The sequence below is a fragment of the Gorilla gorilla genome, chromosome 2 (genome assembly GCF_029281585.2).
Source record: "Gorilla gorilla gorilla isolate KB3781 chromosome 2, NHGRI_mGorGor1-v2.1_pri, whole genome shotgun sequence".
Taxonomy (NCBI): Eukaryota; Metazoa; Chordata; class Mammalia; order Primates; family Hominidae; genus Gorilla; species Gorilla gorilla.
Window position 1 is genome coordinate 129,409,587 of NC_086017.1, and position 19,718 is coordinate 129,429,304.

Consider the following 19,718-nt stretch of genomic DNA (forward strand, 5'->3'; position numbering starts at 1 on the left):
ATGCGTTACCAAATAAGCAATTATTCTAGGTGCTAAGCCAACTGAACTAGCTTAAGTCTGTGCTGTATGACTGATTGCCTAGCAATCAGCCATTGAATGACAAAACCCATCTCCTATGTAGATGCAGCCTTGAAATGGCCTGCTGTACCAAGTCATTATTTTCCTTTTTATGAAGGCAATGTTGTTTCAGGAAGGGGAAATAGAAGTCAGCATAAGCTCTTTCTCATAAGGAAAGTGATAAACTAGTTGAGAGAGGCAGGCTGAATCTGATGAATCTATGCGTAGAATATGCTGATGTATAAGGCTGATTTAAAAACAATCCCACTTGAATAGTGGATTGTTATTAACACAGGATGATACCCACAAAAGATAAATAAATAAATGAATGACTGAATAACTGATATATAAATACATAATGAAAATGGTACCCTAAACTAGTCATAGGCATTGTCAACTGACGTCCAATAATATAATTGCCAAATGAACTTGTCAGGAAAATATGTACACATAGGCCAATTGAAAACAATAACTATGAGTATTTCAAACTGGTTAATGATAACTGGTTGTTTAAATTAAACTTTCTTTTTCCTCTGAACTGCTTTCTGCTTCACTTAAATTGTTATAAACTTTAGTTTCAGACTTAAGAACCATAGTATGCATGGATGGATGACAGAGAGAGAGAGAAATGCTAACCTGAAGAAGTGCCTGTACAGATGCCCTCTCAATTTTTCATACTCTTAGGCCCTTCCTGGTATTTTATGGCCCTGATTACATAGTTTGGAGCTACACAAACCAGAATCTTTTCACCCTAGCAGGAAGCAGTAGCTAGACCTCTTCTCTCTTCCTGAATAGAAAAAGGTGAAGAAAAGAGACAGGCTCAATAGTTCTCAACAGAAGGTGAAATAGCCCTCTTGGGGCTGTTTGGAAATATATGAGGGCCTTGGAGTTGCTACAATGGTAGGAAACACCAATGGCATTGAAAGAATGGTCGCCAGGGAAGGAAAACATTCCTGCAACATACGTCACAGTTTTCCAAAAGGAAGAATTTTCCTGCACAAAATGACAATAGCATTGAGAAATGTTAGCCAATTCCCTTTCAGAACATCACAAGCACTTGCTTAATATCATCAAGGAAAACTAAACTTCAGCCATTATTTCAAAGAATATGCCAAAATTTGGCTGAAAAACATTCTCTAATTGGAAGCAAAGAAGATTCTTTATGGCAAAAAAAAAAAAAAAAAAGAAAGAAATAAAAAGTCCTTACTGTTATTCCAACAGTAACCTCTAAACTCTTCTCAACATTAGGAACAGCACCTCTGAGTCTCTGCAGGCTTCAGAAATTTCAAAAGAAACAAACACTAAGATTCTGTTTTATCCAAGAACCATCCCCTGCTCAGACAATAAACTCGGTTGAGCACACAGTAGATTAACAAAGCAATCCAGGTAAGTTGCAGGGTGCAAAGCTCACTTGAAGCTGCTGTAAAATGTCCCCTTCCTCCTACCTTCAGTCTTGGGGGAGACTGTGGTTCTTGCACATTTCTGGAAAACAATGAATGCTGTTCACTATGCAGGTGGGCTGAGGATTTTAGCAGATGGCAACAGGATGGCTGTAAAAGAGAAAAGAGCTTTTGCAGATGGTATAGTTACTCCTTTCTGTTTTGTTTTTTTTTTTTCTTTTGGGAGGGGAAAGTGAAGGAAATAGTTGCAAGACAATGCAATAATGCTGCAAATGTCCAAAATATTTATTCTCATACATTTTCTGAATTCACCACATTATTACCTTTCATCAACATATTGCAGAGGAGAAATAAAGCAGGAAGTGAACAGAGGACAGGAAGAAAAATCCTTCAACATCTACAACTTTAAATTCCTCCCCCCCCTAGAGTTACCCGTTGTGGAATTGAAGCTTGTTAATGTAATACATTTCCCCATATTTTTCTTCTCCAAGTGAAATAAGCTAGTTACTCTAACTTTTTCTCATAGGCCATTTTTTTTCCAGCACTGTGCAATTATTTTTGGTGCTTGACTTCCAGCTATATACATTCTGCTCATCCTGTGATTCTGAGATACTACAAGTTGGTCACAACATTCTGAAAATGGCTTGCTAGGTAGCAGCTGCCTTCACTAGTGATCTCCTGTTAGATGACAACACCACATCTCTTGGCAGTCTTATCCAAAAAAAGGAGGTAGTTAATAAAAACACTCTGATGTAGGTAGCTCCTGACACAGCGTAGGCACAGGTTTTTCACCATAATGAGCAGCCACGATCATTAATTGAGCCACAGATCTGTGAGTCTTCCAATCCTATTTCTTCAGCTCTTACTGACATTGAAAAGATGGCAAGTGGCAAGTTCTCTGCAAAGTATTGTCTCCCACAGGTCTGATCCTGGGAAGTCAATCCTCAATGATTGATATCTGCTGCTTTTTCCTACGCTGGCTTTGGGTGAGTGTCCTCAGAGCATTTCCTCTGTCTCTGTACTTTGATATTAGAAAGGGTAGTAAATGATACAGGCCTATGAGTGAAGTTGATGCCCTTTAATTATTATTCAGATGATTTGCTCACATTTTCATTTGTCTATCACCAATTTAGTAAATATATAAGAACCTACTGTGAGTCAATCTTGGGGTGGTTACTAGTTACAAGGCAACTAGATCAAGTTGTGGCCATAAAGGAGCTCAGGTGGAAGAAGGTAGATAAGGAAGTCAAGAATTACTACGATAAGTTGGTGAGCTGATAGACATTTTAATTAACTTGATTAAATTTTTCTAAATTCTACACATAGATCAAAACATCACATTATACCTCATAAATATATATAATTACCATTTGTCAGTTAAAAATTAATTTTAGAAAAGGTAGTACAATGCAATATAATAAGTACATTATTTAAAAAATATATACGGTCTTGTGAGAACACCATTTCAGCCTGAAGGGTTAGGATCAGAAAAGCTCACAGAGCAGGTAACAAACAGAGTCATGAAGAATAATTAGGAATGATCTCATCAGGGATCCAAAAATAGGAAGAGCAAACCATGGAGAAGATGGAGCCCCTAGAAAACCACAGGAATATAAGAGCACCAGGTAGGTAGGAAATCTGTGGATACAGGTGCAGTGTGACAAGCATAAAGCTGGAGAAAGAGAGAAAGGCTGAAAGTTAGGACTAAACTAGAAGCTAATTGAAAGCCAGCACAGAAACTACCACCCAAGTCCAATTTACTCAGTGGCCTTAGTTTAGAAAACTTGGATTCAGAATGGGGCACTATGGTGCAATGAAGCTAACTTTACGTTCCCCACAATCTAGCTGTGTGTCTCCCTGCATTATAGTGACGCAGTGTGATGATGACTGCTATGTGGTAGACAAGGGCCTTAGTTTTCAATAAAATGTTTCATTTCCTCAATCAACTAGAGAACAAACCCAGGGATTTGGGTGGCTCCTTGTGGAAGACATTTGTTGCTTTGGCCACCCAGCATCTATTTCCTGTCTTCTCTGGAACTATCACCTTCGACTTTTTTTGGAGAACTACCCTACACCCACTTTGAGTGCATGTGTGGTTCCATTCCTACTTCCAGAGGTGAAGCCTGTTACTCAGTTTAATACATCAGCACATCACAGGGACTGGTCAGTGACTGGTTCTGAGATAGGCACATGGCCCAAGCTGGTCCAATCAGGATGAATCCTAGGGCTTATTCAGGAGCTGCCAGGAAGATTTGTTCTCTCAGGTCCACTGGACCCAAACACGGCAACATTGAAGGGTCAGAGTTACTGCCAGATATCTACCTACTTTGGGAAACTTGAAAATAAAGTCAACACAATAGAAAGACAAGGCAGGACCAGGTGTGATGGCTCACACCCTGTAATCCCAGCACTTTGGGAGGCCGAGATGGGCAAAACACTTGAGGGCAGGAGTTTGATACCAGCCTGGCCAACACAGTGAAACCCTGTCTCTACTAAAAATATAAAAATTAGCCGGGTGTGGTGGTGGGTGCCTGTATTCCCAGCTACTTGGGAGACTGAGGCAGAAGAATCACTTGAACCCAGGAGGCAGAGGTTGCAGTGAGCCAAGATGGTGCCACTGCACTCCAGCCTGGGTGACAGAGCAAGACTCTATCTCAAAAAAAAAAAAAAAAAAAAGCCAGGGATAAAGAAAAATGAAGCATCCTGGATGAAGCCACAACTGAATCCCAGATTACCCTAGAAATGTATGTCAAGAAAATTCCCATTTTATTAAAGCCACTTTGAGTTATATTTTCTGTTATTTGACACTAAAAAAATCTTTACTGATATAATGCTAAAATTCTTTTTCAAAAATTGCCTCTTTAAAAACATAGCGTCTTAAGGGATAGAATATACTAAATATTGAACAGGTGAAGTCTAATGGATCAGAATCCATAAAGCCTGCATTCTGGGTTAGATTTGTCAATTACTATAGTTTTGGGCAAAGTACTTCATCTTTTTTACCCTCAACTTTTCTACATATAAAATACAGAATACAGATAATAATTCTAACCTCCTTTCTATATCACAGCCTTGCTTGAGATGAAAGTGAAATAAAATTATTTTTAAAAAGTCGCCAAATCCAAAGTGCTAAATGAATGAAATGGCTACTAAAGTATTAACAATTTTTTTTTTTTAGTCAGTGCTCAAAGACGTTGATTTTGCGTTAGGAATCAGTTCTACTGTTCCCAGTAGTCTAAAACCGGTCTAAAGATGTTGATATCTAACCAGGACATGCTAAAAAGCATAAGGTTCCTAAAGCTAAGTGGAAGTCAGCACTACCCCAGGTCAGGAGCCAGCTAAGCTTTAAAACGTGCTGTGTCCATGTTGACACATTTCATGTTAATTGGCATTATGTTGACACTCATTTGGGCCAAGAAAGAAAATGCTAGAAAGCTATGTCTAGTATCTACTTTGACCCCAAAGAGGTCCCCAGAAAACCAGCGAATAAACAAAATAAAACCAATCTAATTAACTTTCCCTTCCAAATTGTTACCACACTTCACACGTCACGTGGCTGCTGTGGTGACCTGCATGGCATGAAAAATTTGTTTGGCCTACACTGAACTGATAAAGTTTTGTTTCAGTTCTCAGTCCTCAATATATGCTATGTCATGAAGGACTACAAAAAGCCAATACTCATTTGTCCATTCTCTTTCTGAACAACCATTATACAATTGATCACCTAGTTTCATCAATTCTATTACTAGGAATCTCACAGATCCCCAACTGCTCAGCAAGTCATTCAGGCCACCTTACAGTCTTCCTACACTCGGGCACTATCTCTAATCCCACCCTTTCATCCCTCTCCACCACCCCAGTTAAAAGGTCAACATCCTAGTTTTGGCAGAATTCCTGGACATGACAAGGAATAGTCACAGCTTCTTGGACTTCATTTACATTTTTATAACTCTGGGACTATGCTTATTTAGTTTCTTCTGACTGGAATACATTTTCTGCTAATCCACCCCATTGCCCTTCTCTGCCTAATAAGCCCTACTAAGTCTTTTTTTTAATAACAGAGACTTTAAAAAATGAAATTTTTATTGGGTTCTGACAGGTAACAATATGATTAAGTAAAACTGATTTTATAAGAAAAATCATATTACTATCCGAGCCTATCTTTTACATTTCCACCTCTGGTAGAACCAAGGGACAAAGAAATATTTATCTATTTCAAAAAGAAATCAGATCAAGATTAATGAATGACAAGGAGTAACTAATTGCACCTGCATGCTGAGAACACAAAAGGGATTGGTGGGGACTTCAGAGAACTGAAGATCCCATATCCTTTCTAAAGGGACAGAGATCTAGACTATTGTTGCTTTCAAGTAAGCAGGTTTAATGTGTTAACAGAGCTTTCCAATTTTTAGAGAAGTCATCTGTATTGCTCTGTGAAATCTCCTGAGAAGGTTGGATCAACATGTTGTTGGCTATATCCAGCCCAAGGGCACAAATTTGTAAATCTCAGCTTCATGACCTTGTTCAAATATTGGATTCTTTGCGATGGCTTCTCTTACTCCCTTAGCCCAGTAGAGTGACCCCTCTACTCTCATTCATGTGCTCATTAAGAGATTTTTAATCTGCCACTATCTTGAAGTGTCAGTGACAAGGTGGACTTAATGTGGAGCACAGTCATATATCGGTGGGGCAAAGTGTGGACTGTAGCCCATGCTTCGATGCCCTGTACCCCATATCCCTTGGTTGAACAATTCTTTTTCTAGTAACTTATATGCCTACACACTGTTTATAAGGATGTATTTTTTTAAAAAATTACCACTTCATATAATAAACAAAATATTTTAATGTGCAGATCTCATCCAAATTCCTCTAGGAGACCCTACCCACTCCATGACACAGTCATAGTAAGAAAAAATGATGATGCTTTTACAAAACACTGTGATGATTTCTGCTTAAAATAGGTTGATATAGAATGCCCTCTCTTTGTTCTGGGCAAGATCATTTTGGTGATGGTTTTTAGTCAAGCAGCTCTAAGGCAAATACCTACCCACTCTTAACTAGAAAGGCCTGTAGCCAAATGAAGATGCTGCACTTTGTTTTTAAGCCATCTTTTAAATAATATCACAGAGTTTTAACTGTGAAAAAGTGTATTTCTGAGATGTTTATTTTAATATTTATTTATTTTGTGTTTCCTCTGGTGGAAGCCCCAGACTGGGGTGAAGAAATAACTGAAATGTAGAAAACCACCATAAGAAAGTTGATAAGATCCTACAATCTGGCAGTGGACCAAAGGATAAGATAGAGATGGCCAGAACCCAGTAAGAGGTTGTGGACACCAGGCTTGAAGAGCTGATGTATCTAATATCCAGTTTCAAGTTTCCTTTCTCTGTCATATATTTTACTTATATCATCCTCGCATCTTTATTAAGATACTGTTAAATGACAGCCTTTCACTGACAGATAGGAGTGAGCTGTCACCGCATGAAGAAGCTGTGATGTGGAGACAACTGGGATGAAGCCAGACAGAGGGCTGGCATGAGCAGAGCACAGCCACACCCAGAATGGCATTTGTTATGGGTTGAAGTGTGTTGCCCCCAAAAAGGAAAGTTGAAATCTTAATCCATACTAACTATGAATGCAACCCTATTCCAAAATAGTGTCTTTGCAGATGAATAAGTTAGAATTAAGTCCTAATACAATTAGGACCTCATATTGAACCTTAATACAATGTGAGTCATGTTCCTATAAAAAGGGAAATTTGGACCCAGTGACAGACATTCACCGAAGGAAGACAATGTGAGGATACAGGGAGAATGACATGTACAAATCAATGAACACCTGAGACTGTCAGAAGCTACGTGAGAGGCATGGAAAAGATTCTCCCTCGTAGCCCTCAGAAAAGGCCAATCTGCCCAACATCTTGATTTTGGATTTGTGGCCTCCAGAACTGTAAGACAATAAATATGCCTTTTGCTTTAAGCTACACACAGTTCAGTACATTGTTATGGCAGCCTCAGGAAACTGATATAGTATTCCTCCAGGGAACCTCAGAGAGAGGTGAACACAGAATGGATTATTGCAGTCACACAGGAGGGATTCTCGTGTTACTATAATTTACATATTAAAGGTAAGGGAGAAAAACTTAGGAACACTCAGATAGCAGACGACTCCATCCACATTGCTTTCAGAGTGGAGCACTCCAGCTCCCTCATTATATCACAGAAGTCCATTCTGGAAACCAGCTAGAATTAAACTCCTTCATAGCATAGAATACAATACAACACAACATAAATGCCTTGATCAGTTTCATCATCTCCTTAGTATCTTATTGGCACTTAACATTATGTAAATATCCTAAGAGTTACACCTTCAAGGCCTTTCTCTAGTTAGGACTTACAAAAACACCAAGTTCCTCTGATTTCAAGAGTTACCAAAGGTACCTGCCCTCAAAGATCTCGGGAAAGGAAAATAATCTCTTAACAATCTTGGAAGAGTGTTGTTAAGAAAGGTAAGAGGTGGTTCAAGGCGCTTAGTGGTCTGGAGATAATATTGAGCACATTTTCCTGAAGCCCACTTTTTTCAGTTGACAATATATCATGAACTTTTGTTTGTGTCAGTAAATATTTCTCTACAACATGATTTTTACTATGTGCAAAGATTCCATCTTCAGAAAGACATTCCATAATTCATTTAACTAACCCTCTATTTCTGAGCCAAGTCAATGGAAAATCAAAATAGTGTGCTGAGCCCAGAGGCATGTATGCCTGAGGAACAAGCTCTATGATCGATCGTCTGTTTCATATTCTTCTGTAAGCCTCTTACATGGCACTTCCTTTATCTAACAGAGTACCTTATGGAATTCCATTCTCCAGCATGTGGTTGTTTCTAGGACACTGAACAAACGAATATATCTGTCACTCTATCAACTTTCTAAACATATCATCCATTCATTCATTAAGCAAACATTTATTTTGTACTTAACATGTCAGACACTACTCTGGGCCTGGTGATATTGTAATGACAGATAAGGTCCCTGCCTTCCGGAACTTTAAAATCTAACTGGAACACACAAATAAGATAAATTCAAGTAGCTGTTACAAAGGAAGTAAAACAGGCAATGGGAAAGGGATTGATAGGGAGGCATATATTGTAGATGGAAAAAGAAGAAGTAGTATGTTAACTGTAACCTGAAAAAGAGTTTTCCATGTCAAGAGCCAGGAAAAAGGTATCACATGCAGTGGAAACAGGTAGAGTAAATGCATGATGTGGGAAAAAGTGTGATACGTCAAATCAACACAAGTTGATTAGATGATCTAGATAATTGTGACATAGTAGGTGACAGAGAGAAGAGTTCAAGAAGAAGGCAAGTGTTGGATCCAGGAGACCCTTGTATGGCATGGTAAGGCAGTAGGACAGCAAACTGTTAGTTCAGAAGATTTGAATCAGGGAGTGTTATATATCAGCTCTGTTTTAAGAAGGTTGCTCTGGCTTTGGGGTGAAGCATGCATTATAAAGAAGCATGAGAGGCAGCAGAGAGAGACAGACTAGTTAGCAGAATACTGCTATTGCCTTGTTGAGAGGGTTGTTGGTAGTTTAGACTGAGTAGAAATAGATAAAATGGAACTGGTTAAAAATACATTTTGATGACAGTGTAGGCAGGCAGGACATACTGATGGAGGTAATATGGATGGGTGAGTTAAAAGAAGAAATCAAGGATGACATCTTATTATGAAAATTTTCAAACTTACAGAAAAGAGAGAATTGAATAATGAATACTTATATACTCATCATGTTGACTGTACAATTAAAATTTTACTATATATATTTTATCAAATAGCTATTCATTTATCCATCCCACTATCCATGCATCAATCCATGTTATCTTTTGATGCTCTTGGAGTGAAAGACCACATTACCCCCATTTCCCCACTACAGTATGCATATTATTAACTACAATCAGTGTTTTGTTTTGGTTCTTTGTTTTCTATAGGAAACTTTTCATAGAGTTAAATGCAAAAACAAAAACAAAAAACACTCAACTTAAAGAGTTTTGAGAAATGCATGCAAATATGTAACCCTAACTCAGGGTTTTAAAACCTCAACACTATTCTGAACCTTAAATAATTCTTTGTTGTGAAGGGCTATCTTTGGGCAACGTAGAATGTTTAGCAGCATTCCTGGCCTCTAAATTGTCTCTACACTTTACCAAAAATAACCTGGGTGGAGGGAGGGGGGTGGGCAAAATTGATAACCACTGCCCTAACTCTAACCAAGATACAAAACATTACCATCATCTAGAAAGTTTTCTCATGTGCTTTCCCAGCAAATCCCCACACCTCTCCCCCAAGGCTCCCAATATTCTAAATTCTTTGCCACACAGATTAGTTTTGCATGTTCTAGAACTTTATATAAGTGTAGTCAAACTGTACATGCTCTTTTGTGGTAGGCTTTTTTTACTAAATTTTACTACATTTTTGAGATTCACCCATGTCATGTATACGAGTGGTTCGAGTGGTTTTTCCTTTTCTGTGTTAAGCAGTATTACATATGTGACTATACTTGGGTTTGTTTAGCCATTTTGGTTGTTGATGGATTAATTTAGCTGTTTCCACTTTTACCTATTATGAATAAACTTGATATGAACGTTCTCATATAATTGTTTCCTGGACATGTTTTTATTTCTCTTTGGTAGAAGCAGAATTCCCGAGTCATGGGATAGGTATCTGTTGTTAGAAAATTGCCAGACACTTTTACAAGGTAATAATACCATGTTACCTTTCAATCAACAATGTATGAGATTTCCAGTTGTTTTATATCCTTGTCAACACTTGGTGTTGTCAATAATTTTAATTTTAGCCATTCTGGTGGGTGTTTAGCATATCTCATTGTGATTTTAATTTGCATTTCCCTGATGATTCTAATGTTGAGTGTTTTTTCATGTATTTATTGGTCATCTGTATAATTTTCTTTGCAAAGTATCCATTTAACTACCTATTTTAACATGGGGTTGTAGTTTTATTATTGAATAACCTAATTTCTTTATATATACTGAATATCAGTCCTTTGTCAGATGTATGTTCTGTGAATATTTTATGCAGATCTATGGTTTGCCTATTAATTTTACTAATAGTGTCTTTTGATGAGCAGAAACATTTAATTTTGATAATACCAAATTGCCATGATCTCTTTTATGGTTACAATTTTCTGTGTCCTTTCTAGGAAACTTTTGCCTAGTCTCAAAGTCCTAAGGACATTCTATTGCGCTGTCTCCTAGAATCTTTATTCTTTTAGTCTTTATGTTTAGGTCTAAGATTTACCTCAAGTTATTGTTGTGAGGTGCAGATCAAGGTTTATTTTATTTTCTGTAGAGATATCCAGTTTTTATAGCACATTTTGTTGAAAATATTTTCTTTTCCCTACTATATGGCATTGGTGACTGTAGAAAATCAAACACAATTATATCAGTATGAGTCTAATTCTGGACTTCTTAATCTCTTCCATTGACCTACTCTTGCTAGTACCATGCTTTCTTGATTACTGTATCTCAATAGCAAATCTTAAAGCCTGGTTAGGTCCCCAAAATTTGTTCTTCTTCAAGATCGTTTTTGATATTCTAGCTCTTGTGCATTTCCATAAGAATGTTAGATCAGCCTATTAATATCTTTTTTAAAATCCTGGTAGCATTGTTATTGAGATAGCATTGAATCTATAAATTATTTGGAGGAGAATTAGTATATTAGCAGTGGTATATATTCTAATAAATATACATGGTATATCTCTCAATCCATTTCTCTAATTTTTCTTTTAATTTTTGATGTAGAAATCCTACATGGTTTTGTTAAACTTATTCCTATGTTATGCTTTTTTGCTTTATTAAAATTTGAATTTATTTTTTTCTTTTTTATGCAGTTAAATATGAGAAGTGCAGTTGATTCTTATATATTGAGCTTGTATCTTGAGACATTGCTAAATTCACATATTAGCTCTACCTGTTTCTTTTGAAGGTCTATTATACTTTTCTACCTTGACAATCATGTCATCTGAATAAAGACATATTTACTTCATTTTTATATGTATGTATTTTATTTCCTTGTCTTTTGTTATGGCACTGGCTAAGAGTTCTGATAAAATGTTGATAGAAGTAGTGAAAGTGGACGTCCTTGCCTTGCTTGCGGTTTTGGGAGAAAGCATTCAGTATTTCACCATTAGGAATGATGTTAACTACCGGCTACTTGTTCTTCACAGATGACTTTGTGTTTTTTTTAGACAGAGTCTCACTCTGTCACCAGGCTGGAGTGCAGTGGTGCTGTCTCAGTTCACTTCAATCTCTGCCTCCCGGGTTCAAGCAATTCCCCTGCCTCAGCCTGCTGAGTAGCTGAGACTACAGGCATGCACCACCACACCTGGGGAATTTTTTGTATTTTAGTAGAGACAGGGTTTCACCACATTGGCCAAGATGGTCTCGATCTCCTGGCCTCGTGATCCACCTCTCAAAGTGCTGGGATTACAGGCATGAGCCACTGCACCTGGGCTGTAGATGACTTTTATCAGAACAAGGAAAACCCTTCTATTCCTAGAGTGCTAAGAGCTTTCATCAATAAATGGGTGTGAATTTTGTAAAATAACTTTTTCTGTCAAGATGATCATGTCTTTTCTCCTTCATTCTATTAGTATGATGAATCACATTAAATTTTTAATATTAAACCAAACTTACATTCTAGAGGTAAGCTCTATTTGGTGTTATCCATTTCATGTGCTGTTGTATTTTATTTCCTAATATTTTGTTAAGAATGTTTTCTTCTATGTTCATGAGGTCCATTTGACTGTAATTTAATATTTTTTGTAATATCTTTGTCAGATTTTCAAATCAGTGCTTTTCATAGCTTCTTTTTTGAAATTTTGGCAACTGGTTGAATTACACTTTAACATATAGAGATCAGTTAAGGCAAAAAGAAAACAAGAAAAAAATGAGAAATGACATTCTGTAAGGGGAGAAGGAAAATCAGAGTTTGTTGATTCAAGGAATCCGAAAGACAACAGTCTTTCATATTGAATAATGCTGACAGTTCAGTAAAATGTGAAGAGAGAAGTGACAATGAATTTGGCAATGTGGAGGTAATTGGTGACACTAATATGAAACTTGGGGATAGAGATGGGGTAGAATGAAGATAAATGAGAGTAGATTGAAGAGAGAACCGGAAATGAGGAAAATAAGAGGGCTAGTACAGCCAATTTGCTGTAGCATTTCTTTTCTGTCAAGAGTAACAGATAAATAGGGCACTAGTTGGAGAAGATGAGAAGTCAAGAAACAATGAAAAAAGAATATTTGTTTGGTTTCCAAGGCAGGTAAATAGGACAAAAGAGAATAGAGAAGAAATTAACCTAAAATATTTGTGATAGTGGAGAGAGCTATTGAATAGGGATCAGACCAGGATTCTGTTTCCAGCTTTAAAAATAACTAACTACATGAACTGGGGCAGGTCATTTCCAGTTCCCTGAGCTTTGGTTTTCTTATGTGTAAATTGATGTCTTTCAGACTAGATATTTTAAAAGGTAGTATAAATGGTCCTCAACTTCTGTGACTTCTCTGACAAGTCTCATAATGAAACCAGTCTTTAATGTGTCATTCTTGTGTCTTAAAATTATGGTAATTTTGTTTTATTGACTGTGCCTGTTACTTGAGTAGCTTACTGGCATCATGTAAGTAGTATTAAAATGGAAGGCCAAGTGTACTTGATTACTCTACATAAGCAGCTATATTGAGAGTGAGAATTTCAGTTATGTGAAAACAAGTTATAAAGAAGAGAAATCAAGCCAGAATGAGAAAGTTCCAGGAAGAGAGAGTGAATAGAGAGCAAGGGGAATATCCTAAACAGAGGAAATGCAGTCACAGATGCTTTATTAGATACCCTATAGTCTCCACAACAAGTTAGAAGAGAGATACTAGGGGTTCTTGGAGGTTAGTGACAATCATCCAATCACATCACGGTAGATGAAACACATTTGATCAACTATAATAAATAACTAGAGCACATCAAATTATTTTGCTTGTTAAATGTATTGGATTCACCATTTTACTAAATCCACGGATTGATGTTTAAGTAATTAAATTTTTTTCTTCTAAAAGAAGTGATTAATTGTGTTGATGATGTACTGTGAAGTCAACAGGATAAGTTAATTTGCAGAGGAAAAAAATTAAATTGAGTTTCCTGCAAAGAATATTTATATTTAAATGGATTCTGAAATCAAGCCATCACCATGGATGGGTTGAGTTTCTAAAAATTACTAGACACTGGGCAGAAAAAAAAAAAGAAAGAAAGAAAGAGAAAATGATACTTGCATTTAAGTAGCCATTAGTTGAACTGAAGATATTGAATAACATAACTTCATGTCTGGTTTGGGAAAGACTAGAAAATTACTAATTATGCTGAAGAAATGGAATATTACAGAGCAAGGGTAGTCAGAGAAGGCTCATAGAGGATGTGTTAAAAGTAGAATTGAGAATTTGGTTTCAATTGACAAAATCCAATATTAATATATTGTGCATAAACTAGAATTTGTAGAAGACATAAGCAATCAAAAGGAGAACGGAGATGACAAAATTGACAGGTAAACAAATACTTTTAGGACACTTTCCCTTCTTGTTGTCATCTCTATTTCCCTTGATTTCTCAGCTTCAAGTCTTTCAATTTGTCTTCAGTGGAAGATCAGAGGAGTCATTGACACAAATCTTTTCAGCAGGTAGAGTAGGGTGGAACATAGGTAGACAGAGTAAACTGAAAATAGAAAATCACAAAAGGGTGTACCAGACCAACAAAAGTATGTGAAGAGGCAAGAAAGGGGAAGCATGTTATTTTTCCACATACCTCAAATTTCATTACATGGCAGAACCCCCTTTCTTCACCATCCAGCTATCTGAAGGAGAAACTGAATGATACAGAGAACCCACACTTAAAGAACAGAAAAAAAATAAGTCATTAAATACAACACAGAAGGCACAGTTAGTGAGATAGAAAAAAAATCAATTTTAATGTATATTTACAGTAGCCAAGGTCAAAAGAAAGATCACCAAATATAGGTCCAGTTATGAGAAGCATCAAAAAAAATGCAGAAAAGTTCAGGGATAAAACAGTCTTTTATAGCAGATTGGAGGCAATTAAAGTCAAATTGAAAAGAGATTAAGAAATAAGTGAATTAAGAGAAAATGAAACTTCATCTTCCAGCAATGATGGAACAATTAGTACCTGACCAGCCCTACCATCATTAAACAGTGGTGTGCTGGTAATGTTTAACAATCAGTTCTCCAATTAAAAAAAAAAAAAAGTCTTAATTTGTAACATTTGCCTTTTTTCATGATATACATATTCCCTGTTGGATTGATTTCGACCTACCAATGATTTAAAAACTGTCTGGCAATATTCCTAAAATTTTTAAAGTTGCTTCTCACAAGCTGAAATGATCTGGCTCCAGCACATCATAAATTGCTACAAAACTAAGGATAATACTAAAAGAAACTATTTTTAGCCATTGGAAAAAAGGGAAGCTCACAAGGTGAGAACCATGTGTACCACCTACTACCTCACCCTGCTTTTCACCTGTGGACAATTTCCAAAACAGGTGGAGCTGGGGCTGGTGTGCAGTATATACAGCACTCTGCCTGAGCTGAGAAGTTACACATCAGTTTGGAGATGCAGAAGAGGATGGAACCTGAAGAGCACCATAGTCAATAGGAGGTACCTGTGCAGAAGGGAGATCCAGAACCTAATGTGGGCCTCCCCACCCATGAGACCTTGGCTAAGGGCTGAACTGCTATTATGCAAGAAAACACTACAGGAGTCTTACAAGAAAGTAATTACTATGGGGCTGAGAGCAGAACAGAGATCTTAGAAGTCAAGCAGAAGTGGGAGACTAGTATTAGAGTTCTAGACCAGCCAGATCTAGGCTGCCTTAGCATTCTGTTAAGACATTAGTACTCAGCAGACAGCTGAGTAGAAAGAAAGAACATACACTAGCCATTAGCCATAAGGAATGATGTCTTTCAAATGCTGAAAGAAAAAGATAAAAAACAATAGTCAGCCCAGAATTCTGTATCCAGCCAGCAAATATTTCCTTTCAAGATGAGAATAAAATGAAGACATTTTCTTTTAAACAAAACTCTGAGATAATCTGTTGCCCACAGACTAGCATTCAAGAAATGCTAAAGAATAGTCTACAGATTAAATGGAAGTGATACTAGATGGGAACCCATATTTGCAGAAAATGAAGACATGAAAATAAGTATGTGAGTAGCTGTGAGAAATTTTTCTTTTCTTAATTTTTTTAAACAACTTACAGATTAAAGCAAAAGCAACAATTTTGTAAGGTGTAGCTCTAGCATACATACAACTAAAATATTAGGGCAATGGGTGTATATTCATTCTAACAACTTCTATTTAATATCCTTCTAGGGGCTGAGGCAGTAACATGCAAGAAAAAAATTAAAAGGAGTAAATATTGGAAGAAAAAGGAGTAAATCTGTTTTTATTTGTAGACAGCATGACTATTTACATGGGAAATCATAAGGACTCTATACGTGAAAATACCTAGACTCAATAAATAAAATTTGCATGGTCACAGGAAATGAGGTCAATGAATAAAAATTAATTGCATTTCTACATACTAGAAAAAACAACTGGAAACCAAAATTTTCAAAAGACAATATGTGTAATAGCATCATAAAATATGAAATCCTTTTTTTTCCATAAGTTATTGGGGTACAAGTGGTATTTGGTTACATGAGTAATTTCTTTAGTGGTGATTTGTGAGATTTTGGTGGACCCATCACCCGAGTTGCATACACTACACCACATTTGTAGTCTTTTATCCCTCACCCCTCTCCCACTCTTCCCCTCATGTCCCCAAAGTCTAGTCCATCATTCTAATGCCTTTGTGTCCTCATAGCTTAGCTCCCACATATCAGTAGGAATGTACAATGTTTGGTTTTCCATTCCTGAGTTACTTCACTTAGAATAATAGTCTCCAACCTCAACCAGGTCACTGCAAATGCTGTTAATTCATTCCTTTTTATGGCTGAGTAGTATTCCTTCATATATATATGTGTGTGTATATATATATGTGTGTGTGTATATATGTGTGTGTATATATATATGAAGGAATATATATATGAAGGAATATATATATGAAGGAATATATATATGAAGGAATATATATATATGAAGGAATATATATATATGAAGGAATGTATATACATATATATATATGAAGGAATATATATATATATATCACAGTTTCTTTATCCACTCGTTGATTGATGGCAATTTGGGTTGGTTCCACATTTTTGCAATTGTGAATTGTGCTGCTATAAACATGCATGTGCAAGTATCTTTTTTGAAAAATGATTTCTTTTCCTCGGGGGTAGATACCCCATAGTGGGAATGTTGGATCAAATAGTAGTTCTACTTTTAGTTTTTTAAGGAATCTTCACACTGTTTTCCACAGTGGCTGTACTAGTTTACATTCCCACCAGCAGTGTAGAAGTGTTCCCTGTTCACAGCATCTATACCAGCATCTACTGTTTTATGATTTTTTTATTATGGCCATTCTTGCAGGAGTAAGGTAGTATCATATTGTGGTTTTGATTTGCATTTCCCTGATCATTAGTGATGTTGAGCATTTTTTCATATGTTTCTTGGCCATTTGCATATCTTCTTTGGAGAACTGTCCTTAGCCCACATTTTGATGGGATTGTTTGTTTTTTTCTTATTGATTTGAGTTCGTTGTAGATTCTGGATATTAGTCCTTTGTTAGAGGTATAGATTGTGAAGATTGTCTCGCACTCTGTGGGTTTTCTATTTACTCTTCTAACTGTTTCTTTTGCCATGTAAAAGCTCCTTAGTTTAATTAGGTCCCAGCTATTTATCTTTGTTTTTACTGCATTTGCTTTTGAGTTCTTGGTCATGAAATCCTTACCTAAGCCAATGCCTAGAAGGGTTATTCTGATGTATAAATTCTTTTAGAATTTTTATAGTTTCAGGTCTTAGGTGTAAGTCCTTAATCCATCTTGAGTTGATTTTTGTATGAAGTGAGAGATGAGGATCCATTTTCATTCTCCTACATGTGGCTAGCCAATTATCCCAGCATTATTTGTTGAAAAGGGTGTTCTTTCCCCACTTTATATTTTTGTTTGCTTTGTCAAAGATCAGTTGGCTGTAAGTATTTGGGTTTCTTTCTGGGTTCTCTATTCTGTTCCATTGGTCTATGTGCGTATTTTTATACCCATACCATGCTGTTTTGGTGACTATGGCCTTTTAGTATAGTTTGAAATCAGGTAGTGTGATGCCTCCAGATTTGTTCTTTTTCCTTAGTCTTGCTTTGCCTATGTGGGCTCTTTTTTGGTTCCATATTAATTTTATGATTGTTTTTTCTAATTCTGTGAAGAATGATGGTGGTATTTTGATGAAGATTGTATTGAATTTGTAGATTGCTTTTGGCAGTATGGTCATTTTCACAATATTGATTCTACTCATCCATGAGCATGGGATGTGTTTCCATTTGTTTGTGTCATCTGTGATTTATTTTAGCATTGTTTTTGTAGTTTTCCTTGTAGAGGTCTTTTGATTCCCTGGTTAGGTATAATCTAAGTTTGTTTTCTTTTTTTTTTTGGTAGCTATTGTAAAAGGGGTTGAGTTCTTGATGTGATTCTCCGCTTGGTTGCTGTTGGTGTATAGAAGAGCTACTGATTTGTGTTCATCAGTCTTCTATCTGGAAACTTTGCTGAATTATTTTATCAGTTCTAGGAGTTTTCTGGAGGAGTCTTTAGGGTTTTCCACGTAAACGATCATATTGTCAGACAACAGTAACAGTTTGAATTTCTCTTTAACAATTTGGATGCTCCTTATTTTTTTCTCTTGTCTGACTGTCTATATTTTTCTCATCTTGTCTGATGAGAGTGGGCATCCTTGTCTTGTGCCAATTCTTAGAGGGAATGCTTTCAACTTTTCCCCATTCAGTATTATGTTGGCTGTGGGTTTGTCATAGGTGGCTTTTATTACATTAAGGTATGTCCCTTGTATGCTGATTTTGCTAGGAGGAAGAGATGCTGGATTTTGTCGAATGCTTTTTCTGCATCTATTGAAATGATCACATAATTTTTTGTTTTTAATTCTGTTTATGTGGTGTATCATATTCATTGACTTGTGCATGTTAAACCATCACTGCATCCCTGATATGAAACCCGCCTTATCATGGTGGATTATCTTTTTGATATGTTATTGGATTCAGTTAGCTAGTATTTTGTTAAGGTTTTGCATCTACATTTATGAGAGATTTTGGTGTATAGCTTTCTTTTTTGGTTATGTCCTGTCCTAGTTTTGGTATTAGGGCAATACTGGCTTCATGGAACAATTTAGGGAGGGTTCCTTCTTTCTCGGCGTTTTGGAATAGTGTCAAAATGATTGGTACCAATTCTTCCTTGAATGTCTAGTAAAATTCTGCTGTGAATTCATCTGGTCCTTGACTTTTATTTGTTGGTAATTTTCTTTTTCTTTTTCTTTTTCTTTTTTTTTTTTTTTGAGATGGAGTCTTACTCTGTTGCCCAGGCTGGAGTGCAGTGGCATGATCTTAGCTCACTGCAAGCTCCGCCTCCCAGGTTCACGCCATTCTCCTGCCTCAGCCTCCTGAGTAGCTGGGACTACAGGCACCCGCCACCACGCCTGGCTAATTTTTGTATTTTTTAGTAGAGACGGGGTTTCACCGTGGTCTCAATCTCCTGACCTTGTGATCTGCCCGCCTTGGCCTCCCAAAGTGCTGGGATTACAGGCGTGAGCCACCACACCCAGCCATTTGTTGGTAATTTTTAAATTACCATTTCAATCTCACTGCTCCTTACTGGTCTGTTCAGCATATCTAATTCTTCCTCATTTAAGCTGGGAGGTTTGTATTTTTCCAGGAATTTATCCATTTCTTTTAGGTTTTCTAGTTTATGTGCATAAAGGTGTTCACTGTAGCATCGAATGATCTTTTGTATTTCAGTGGTGTCAGTTGTAATATTTCCTGTTTCGTTTCTTAATGAGGTTATTTGGAGTTTCTCTCTTCTTTTCTTGCTTAATCTTGCAAATGGTCTATCAATTTTATTTATCATTTCAAGGAATCTGCTTTTGGTTTCATTTATCTTTTGTAATTTTTGTTTTAATTTCATTTAGTTCTGCTCTGATCTTGGTCATTTCCTTTCTTCCACTGGGTTTGAGTTTAGTTTGTTCTTGT

At 36.6% G+C, this 19,718-nt stretch overlaps 1 long non-coding RNA gene across 1 annotated transcript in view; it reads right to left on the reverse strand.

Annotated features, from left to right (window-relative positions):
* The window catches only part of LOC129532756 (uncharacterized), a 191,052-nt gene that overhangs the window by 40,948 nt on the left and 130,386 nt on the right, over window positions 1-19,718 (reverse strand). The window contains exon 4 of the long non-coding RNA XR_010132698.1: window positions 1,503-1,607. This is a non-coding gene — a long non-coding RNA (uncharacterized lncRNA). The remainder of the gene's footprint in view (window positions 1-1,502; window positions 1,608-19,718) is intronic.